Source organism: Haliotis asinina, chromosome 13 (genome assembly GCF_037392515.1).
Source record: "Haliotis asinina isolate JCU_RB_2024 chromosome 13, JCU_Hal_asi_v2, whole genome shotgun sequence".
In the NCBI taxonomy this organism is placed as follows: domain Eukaryota; kingdom Metazoa; phylum Mollusca; class Gastropoda; order Lepetellida; family Haliotidae; genus Haliotis; species Haliotis asinina.
Window position 1 is genome coordinate 55,506,543 of NC_090292.1, and position 10,263 is coordinate 55,516,805.

The following is a 10,263-nucleotide window of genomic DNA, read 5'->3' on the forward strand; positions in this document are numbered from 1 at the left end:
ACTTCTATGTCAGAAACTTATAATTTGTACAGCTAATGGACAATTTATATGTAAATTTTGTAACGATATTTTATGGAACCAGTATCTCAATGTCAGTGGGAAAGAAACAGCTAACTTACTGCATGGTTACCTTCGGATATAAATCGTGTGGTCAACGACGAAATTTCTCAGTTGATGACAATTGAACAACAATTTCTATACAATATATACCTCATGATTGACGAACCTGATATATATAAGTAACATGGTTCTATATACTTATATGTATGACGTCATTGTCAGACAGTAACAATTTCCGATTATCATCCGTAAACGTTGACAATATAGTGATATATAAGAGAATAAAAGATTTGAGATGTGTATCACTTTTAATGTTAGGTTAAATATGACATCAGTAATGACATCAGTAATGACATCAGGTAGTCGTCATCACGTCCTGTCGTTACAGGTGCACCCGCTACTCTCACGGTTTGCGTTAAAAATACATGTTTGTTTTCCGACGCCACACATATCGGGCAGTTATAGCAAGCTGCTTGAACAGACAACACAATTAGCATGGCATAATTTTAGAAATAATGCAACAAAGATCTGTGTCTGTGATTATTAATAGATATCAACCAAACACACAGTGGAGGGCAACAAAAACACTGACAGCAAAATGTTCAAGTTCAGAACGGTAAACCTTGAAAAACATTTGGAACGATGTTTTCTTGAAGACATTTTTTAAGAATTCTCTTTGAAAATTCTGAAATCGTTAACATTTTAGTTGTTGCATTTTGGAACAATTCTACTGCCTGGTCATATTTTATATATGGCCTTGATGAATGTAATTTAAGCGGCTGATGTCCAAGTATAAATATTGTATTGGACAGAAACATCTCTGGAATGTAAAACAGATCATCTATAAAACCAGATTGCCTTCCACAACTTGTTATCCAACCTGCCGACAAAAACATGGTAATTCCAGCATTTGGTTTTCGTTTGTATCTTTATAAAGATTAACACTGTGTATCTATTTTCAATTTGATGTGTCAATACTGTTGTTAGTTTAACATTGAGTTGGATGACTCTCTGCTTTAACGTCGACAAGGTCAAGCCACATTTCTACACATTACATTTGCGTCTCCAATAGCCAGCACAACTAGCCGTGTTTGTGTTCTTGTTAGAACATATTAGTTTTGTCCTGTCAGTCAATACTACTCACATTCACACATGATATGTTCAGAGAATATATTTGTTAATCTGAATGTAAACAACCTTGTAATATTTATATCGCTCAAGGATGAATAGGCTTTCTATCAGGGAATCAATACCCATGGTTGAGGAAACCGTTTTAGATATGTGTGAATTATGTTCAAATAACAGTAAAACGTGAGTATATGTCCCAATGACGTAACAGTCTGGAGATAGATGCAATAATCTCTGTGCAAGATCACTCTGTGTACATTCCGAGTTGTTCCGTGTTTGGCAAGCAAGGATCATCGATTCGTTATATGTTGATATTTTCTTGCCTAATGAAAACAGGAACGATGTGGTTTAAATATTGACCTGTTTACTCTGTTCATTTCAGTAATAAGGAAATAACAAGGAAATATGTTGGGAAAACATATTTTTTGCGATGTGCGTTACACAATCAATGGTGTGTTTTTTAATCATTTAATGGTTCGACTTTGGTTGTCCTCGATTTGGGATATCTTTGATTAATCATAGACCTGGAAATGTCGGGGGAGCGTTAGCTTGTCTTTCAGATAGTTGTCATGGTGGTTGTGCGTGGGGTTTTTCCGTGTTTGCCAACACTGAACTCATTCCTGGGCGGGGACATCAGAAATGGGCTTCAACGTTAGCTTCAACAGTCGCTTCAACAGTCGCTTCTACAATCGCTTCAACAGTCGCTTCAACAGTATCCTCACATTCGAGAATATTCTCAACAATTGTTTCGACATCAGCTTCAAGAGTACTTCAACAATCGCTACAACAGTACTTCAACAGTCGCTACAACAGTACAACAACAAAGGATCTGCCCTTTAAGAACACGTGCTAGAGGTCCCCAGCCATCAGATACAGTTTGACGAAGTCGCTCCAAGCACCTCGACGTCACGGGAGGGAATGTTTGGAAGTGACACAGTGCCGAACAGAGGCCATGCTTAGCTATCCGTCTGTTCTTAAAGCATGTAGTAATGATCACTGTAATCAACACGTTTAACAACTTTTATGCTCTACGACATGAAAAGGTGAGAGTAGCTCTCCACGTTCCTGAAACTCTAAAATGTCAGGTATAGAAAACATCTTGGTATGATCGTGAATTAAAACTATTTGATTATTTTTTCCAGACACTGGATGAAAGTAAAAGCATGAGGTCATGTACAGCGGTGCCTGTCAAACACGTGACACACGTTACATAGCTCGCCAGTATTTCATGAATACTGACTCAGGTTTCACGGGACTTGTGCATGTACATGTAACAAGAACCCATCTGGTCGGTCGTAAGAGGTCGCCAAGGAACAGATTGTCGAGGCTTAGGGGTCAGTTCGCGTGGGTTGGTGTATTTGTGTCACCACATTGATAGTTGTTATAAATCCCTGGCTGGTGTGGTCTGGTCTTGGAATATATCCTGGACGCCATGCTGTAGCTGTGTGGCGTTGACAACCAAGCAGCACTGTACTTGTGTCAGTGACTACAGTGGAACATATACCGTTAGAGGAAGGTCAGAGGTCAGTTCGTAGCGTCTTCATGCGAGTACTGATATTTATTATTGTAATTATTTTTATTAACAATTGCAACAATGTTTCATTCGACACAAGAGAAAGCAAAGAAAAATTTAACACCAGCTAAACTGAAAATTGCCTATCTATACGATCTGTTAATTGCGAATCAAGTGAATATATGAACTCAATGTTAACAAATAAATCTAGATGTTAACATGATATCACTTAAAAATATTTTTCAACCTTAGTTTTTAACATCCATGACTTGTGTGATGAGTCTGGAACTTGACAGTCCCTTGTATTCGCCATTAAATGCATTTCTCCTACATTGTGATCAAAGCTTCTCTGGTGCTGCTCAAACACTTCCTGTAACACTGAAATATTTGTGAAACTTAAAATATTTTCTTTTTTCTCTGCTCCTTCTATAGGTTCCAGTTTGAACTTTCTTTACAGGGCAGATTTATACATAGAGTATGTTTAGAAGCTGCAATAACATGAAACCAGCTATGTCCTCTTTATCTAAATAAACACGCTTCAGTTTTTGTACCAACTGAGTTGTATTTAGGCCTGAAAATGATGAATAAAAAAAGCCGTAAGGTATGACGTAGGCCATAGGCTTCAGTCTCCTGCAAGCGACACAACTGGCCCGATCGCCTAATAGTATGGGTTTGAATCCCCGTTCCGTTACCGTTGTGATTCTGTGACTGTCATCAACACATAGGTGACCGCGCATTCCACTATAGTTCTACACGTGTAAGGCTTTCTCAACTGCCATATTTAAATAAATTAACATTATACATAACAATCAACAACAGTATCTATAACAGAAACGACAACTACAAAAGTTGAGAAGCTAGTTGCAGGTCAGAGATGACATCCATGACTGTTGTATGATGTTCAAAACACTGCGTCTACAACTAACACGTCGTCTTCTTCAACCAAGGGACCATTAAACGACATGGTCGACACGCGCGGGATACCAGTCAGTAATTGTGTTAAACTGCGGAATGTCCACCTACACAGAGAAGTTGACACCGGAAGTGACGTAGGGAGGAGGGAGTTGAAGAATGTCAACATCTCACCCCCCTGCCTGCAATAACTCCAGCTGTTCCACCCTCGGGAAAACACACATTTACTAGTATGTGAGATCGGATGGTGACGGTGGTTTGTGTCCAGGGGCAATGTTGTCACAATCTGTGACGTCACGCCAGTACTGTTGCCGGAATTTGAAAAAATGCGGAAACGGAATTGGAGTAAATATGTTTGTGGGGGGAACATATAGGTGAGGTGTGCAGGTGTGAGCAGTAGAAGAAACATGCTGAGAACACCTGGAAAGTTTATGCTGAGGAGACAGAGATGGGGGTGGGGAGTTACACTTAGGGAGGGGCGGAAGATGGTTTGAATGAAGTATTAACTAACAACAGCCGTGAACAGTTACCAAAAATGGCTCAAAAACATTAGAAGAGGAAGTTAACTGACTGCGCGTAAAGGCCATTTGATGGAGCTTTGATTCACAAGTAGCCTCCATGTTGAGTTCAGTCACACATATTCTGATATTATCATCTCATCGGCATCAGAACAGCTTACATCAATGTAGGTGTTGACTTCCACCGCCACACCAGCCTGTCACCCTCAGGTAGTAATTCATAAACTGTGTGGCATCATAAACTGTTATAACCGATGTGCACCATCATAAACTGTTATAACCGATGTGTACCATCATAAACTGTTATAACCGATGTGTACCATCATAAACCGTTATGACCGATGTGTACCATCATAAACTGTTATAACCGATGTGTGCCATCATAAACAGTTATAGCTGATGTGTACCATCATAAACCGTTATAACCGATGTGTACCATCATAAACCGTTATAGCTGATGTGTACCATCATAAACAGTTATAGCTGATGTGTACCATCATAAACCGTTATAACCGATGTGTACCATCATAAACCGTTGTAACCGATGTGTACCATCATAAACAGTTACAACCGATGTGTACCATCATAAACTGTTGTAACCGATGTGTACCATCATAAACAGTTATAACCGATGTGTGCCATCATAAACCGTTATAACCGATGTGTACCATCATAAACTGTTACAACCGATGTGTACCATCATAAACTGTTATAACCGATGTGTGCCATCATAAACTGTTATAACCGATGTGTACCATCATAAACTGTTATAACCGATGTGTGCCATCATAAACTGTTATAACCGATGTGTGCCATCATAAACTGTTATAACCGATGTGCACCATCATAAACTGTTATAACCGATGTGTACCATCATAAACTGTTATAACCGATGTGTGCCATCATAAACTGTTATAATGGTAAAATAAGTTATTTTTCTCAACTTTGATTCATATCATAAGTCCTGGCCACGACACGACACTCAAAAAAACAATATTTCACACGTGATATCAGTGTTGTAAACTGAATGTGACAGGAGGTAGGTTCTTGTGACGTCAGTGTTGTAAACTGAATGTGACAGGAGGTAGGTTCTTGTGACGTCAGTGTTGTAAACTGAATGTGACAGGAGGTAGGTGCTTGTGACGTCAGTATTGTGTACTTAATGTGACAGGAGGTAGGTTCTTGTGACGTCAGTGTTGTAAACTGAATGTGACAGGAGGTAGGTTCTTGTGACGTCAGTGCTGTAAACTGAATGTGACAGGAGGTAGGGGCTTGTGACGTCAGTATTGTATACTTAATGTGACAGGAGGTAGGTTCTTGTGACGTCAGTGTTGTAAACTGAATGTGACAGGAGGTAGGTTCTTGTGACGTCAGTATTGTAAACTGAATGTGACAGGAGGTAGGTTCTTGTGACGTCAGCATTGTAAACTGAATGTGACAGGAGGTAGGTTCTTGTGACGTCTGTGTTGTAAACTGAATGTGACAGGAGGTAGGTTCTTGTGACGTCAGTGTTGTAAACTGAATGTGACAGGAGGTAGGTGCTTGTGACGTCAGTGTTGTATACTTGCTATGACAAAAAGCAGGTGCTTGTGACGCCAGTGTTGTATACTTGCTATGACAAAAAGCAGGTGCTTGTGACGCCAGTGTTGTATACTTGCTATCACAAAACGCTGGTGCTTGTGACGCCAGTTGATACAGAAGCACGTTCAGTCACAGAGTACAACTATCTCAGTGAGACCACGGATCTAAATCTCACACCATCCAACCATTACACATTATTCTAAAATGGCCCAAAATACCAGACAAGCAAATAGATTGAAATATTCCACATTGGAAGATTATATGGGGATGTTGATGTGAGGCTTGACCTGCTAACAGGATGGGAGAACGGAACGCTCAGATCAAACAAAACCAATAAAACATGTGTCATTTACTGCGGAATTTACAACTATATTTTGCAATAAAAATATATCTTTGGCATTCCTGCTTATAATATGCAGTGTAAAAAGGCCTTCGGCACCGTTTAAGAAACAGGGAAATTCCGACAGAACGTTAACAATGGCGGGCATCCATAACGTTACAGAAGTATTCATATTTCGTATTTGACAGTGCATTGGGTTCCCTTTTTTGCCGTGTTTGCATAAACCCCACCAGATGGCGTTGTGACCAATCAGACCTGTTCTACTCATTAAGGGCAGATTGCGGCTGTGAGAACACAGGGTGCAGCTGACTTTAGTGAAACTGGATAGTGACTGGGTGCATGCTGAGTAGAACGGGGTAAAGCGCGTGATAGTGCACCGCGAAATCATGTAACATATTTGTAAACATAAATGGAGACAATAAACACTTTAAAATTTATGGGGTGATGTGTGAAATGTTGAATCACTGTTTTCCCTTCTTTGGCACTGACCCGTTTTTAGGTTTATTCTTAAAGAAAATACATCCGGGCATTTCAGTATATATAGATTGATGATAACATGACATACAGTATATATACATAGGTCAGATAAGAAGTGATAACATTACAGTATATATACATTGGTGATAACACTACATACAGTATATATGCACAGGTGAGATAAGAAGTGATAACATTACAGTATATATACACATAGGTGATAGCATTACATACAGTATATATACACAGGTGAGATAAGAAGTGATAACATTACAGTATATATACATAGGTGACAACATTACATACAGTATATATACACAGGTGAGATAAGAAGTGATAACATTACAGTATATATACATAGGTGATAACATTACATACAGTATATATACACAGGTGAGATAAGAAGTGATAACATTACAGTATATATACATAGGTGATAGCATTACATACAGTATATATACATAGGTGATAACACTACATACAGTATATATACACAGGTGTGATAAGAAGTGATAACACTACAGTATATATACATAGGTGATAGCATTACATACAGTATATATACATAGGTCATAACAATACATACAGTATATATACACAGGTGATAGCATTACATACAGTATATATACATAGGTGAGATAAGAAGTGATAACATTACAGTATATATACATAGGTGATAACATTACATACAGTATATATAGACAGGTGAGATAAGAATTGACAACATTACAGTATAGATACACATAGGTGATAACATTACATACAGTACATATACACAGGTGAGATAAGAAGTGATAACATTACAGTATATATACACAGATGATAACATTACATACAGTATATATACACAGGTGTGATAAGAAGTGACAACATTACAGTATATATACACAGGTGAGATAAGAAGTGACAACATTACAGTATATATACGTAGGTGATATCATTACATACAGTATATATACACAGGTGAGATAATAAGTGATATCATTACAGTATATATACGTAGGTGATAACATTACATACAGTATATATACACAGGTGTGATAAGAAGTGACAACAATACAGTATATATACACAGGTGATATCATTACATACAGTATATATACACAGGTGAGAAAAGAAGTGACAACATTACAGTATATATACATAGGTGATAGCATTACATACAGTATATGTACATAGGTGAGATAAGAAGTAACAACATTACAGTATATATACATATGTGATAACATTACATAAAAGTAAATCTACACAGGTGAGATAAGAAGTGATAACATTACAGTATATGTACATAGGTGACAACATTACACACAGTATATATACATAGGTGAGATAAGAAGTGATAACATTACAGTATATATACATAGGTGATAACATTACATACAGTATATATAGACAGGTGAGATAAGAAGTGACAACATTACAGTATAGATACACATAGGTGATAACATTACATACAGTATATATACACAGGTGATAGCATTACATACAGTATATATACATAGGTGAGATAAGAAGTGATAACATTACAGTATATATACATAGGTGATAACATTACATACAGTATATATAGACAGGTGAGATAAGAAGTGACAACATTACAGTATAGATACACATAGGTGATAACATTACATACAGTACATATACACAGGTGAGATAAGAAGTGATAACATTACAGTATATATACACAGATGATAACAATACATACAGTATATATACACAGGTGTGATAAGAAGTGACAACATTACAGTATATATACACAGGTGAGATAAGAAGTGACAACATTACAGTATGTATACGTAGGTGATATCATTACATACAGTATACATACACAGGTGAGATAATAAGTGATAACATTACAGTATATATACGTAGGTGATAACATTACATACAGTATATATACACAGGTGAGAAAAGAAGTGACAACATTACAGTATATATACATAGGTGATAGCATTACATACAGTATATGTACATAGGTGAGATAAGAAGTAACAACATTACAGTATATATACATATGTGATAACATTACATAAAAGTATATCTACACAGGTGAGATAAGAAGTGATAACATTACAGTATATATACATAGGTGATAACATTACATACAGTATATATACATAGGTGAGAAAAGAAGTGATAACATTACAGTATATGTACATAGGTGACAACATTACACACAGTATATATACATAGGTGAGATACGAAGTGACAACATTACAGTATATATACATAGGTGATAGCATTACATACAGTATATATACACAGGTGAGATAAGAAGTGATAACATTACAGAATATATACATAGGTGATAGCATTACATACAGTATATATACATAAGTGATAACATTACATACAGTATATATACATAGGTGATAACACTACACACAGTATATATACATAGGTGATAACACTACATACAGTATATATACATAGGTGATAGCATTACATACAGTATATATACATAGGTGAGATAAGAAGTGATAACATTACAGTATATGTACACATAGGTGATAGCATTACATACAGTATATATACACAGGTGAGATAAGAAGTGATAACATTACAGTATATATACACATAGGTGATAACATTACATACAGTATATATACACAGGTGAGATAAGAAGTGACAACACACTGTATATATACATAGGTGATAGCATTACATACAGTATATATACATAGGTGAGATAAGAAGTGACAACAATACAATATATATACACAGGTGAGATAAGAAGTGATAACATTACATACAGTATATATACATAGGTGATGACACTACATACAGTATATATACATAGGTGACACCATTACATAGAATATATATACACAGGTGATAGCATTACATACAGTATATATACATAGGTGACAACAAAACATACAGTATATATAGATAGGTGATAACATTACATACAGTATATATACATAGGTGATAGCATCACATACAGTACATATACATAGGTGAGATAAGAAGTGATAACATATATATACATAGGTGATAACATTACGTACAGTATATATACATAGGTGATAGCATTACATAAAATATATCTACACAGGTGAGATAAGAAGTGATGACATAACAGTATATATCCATAGGTGATAGCATTACATACAGTATATATACACAAGTGAGAAAAGAAGTAACAACATTACAGTATATATACATATGTGATAACATTACATAAAAGTATATCTACACAGGTGAGATAAGAAGTGATGACATAACAGTATATATACATAGGTGATAGCATTACATACAGTATATATACATAGGTGAGATAAGAAGTGATAACATTACAGTATATATACATACGTGATAACATTACATACAGTATATATACATAGGTGATAACATTACATACAGTATATATACATAGGTGAGATACGAAGTGATAACATTACAGTATATATACATAGGTGATAGCATTACATACAGTATACATACAGAGGTGAGATAAGAAGTGATAACATCACAGTATATATACATAGCTGATAACATTACATACAGTATATATACATAGGTGATGACATTACATACAGTATATATACTTAGGTGATAGCATTACATACAGTATATATACATAGGTGAGACAAGAAGTGATAACATTACAGTATATATACATAGCTGATAACATTACATACAGTATATATACACAGGTGATAAAATTACATACAGTATATATACATAGGTGAGATAAGAAGTGACAACATTACAGTATATATACATAGGTG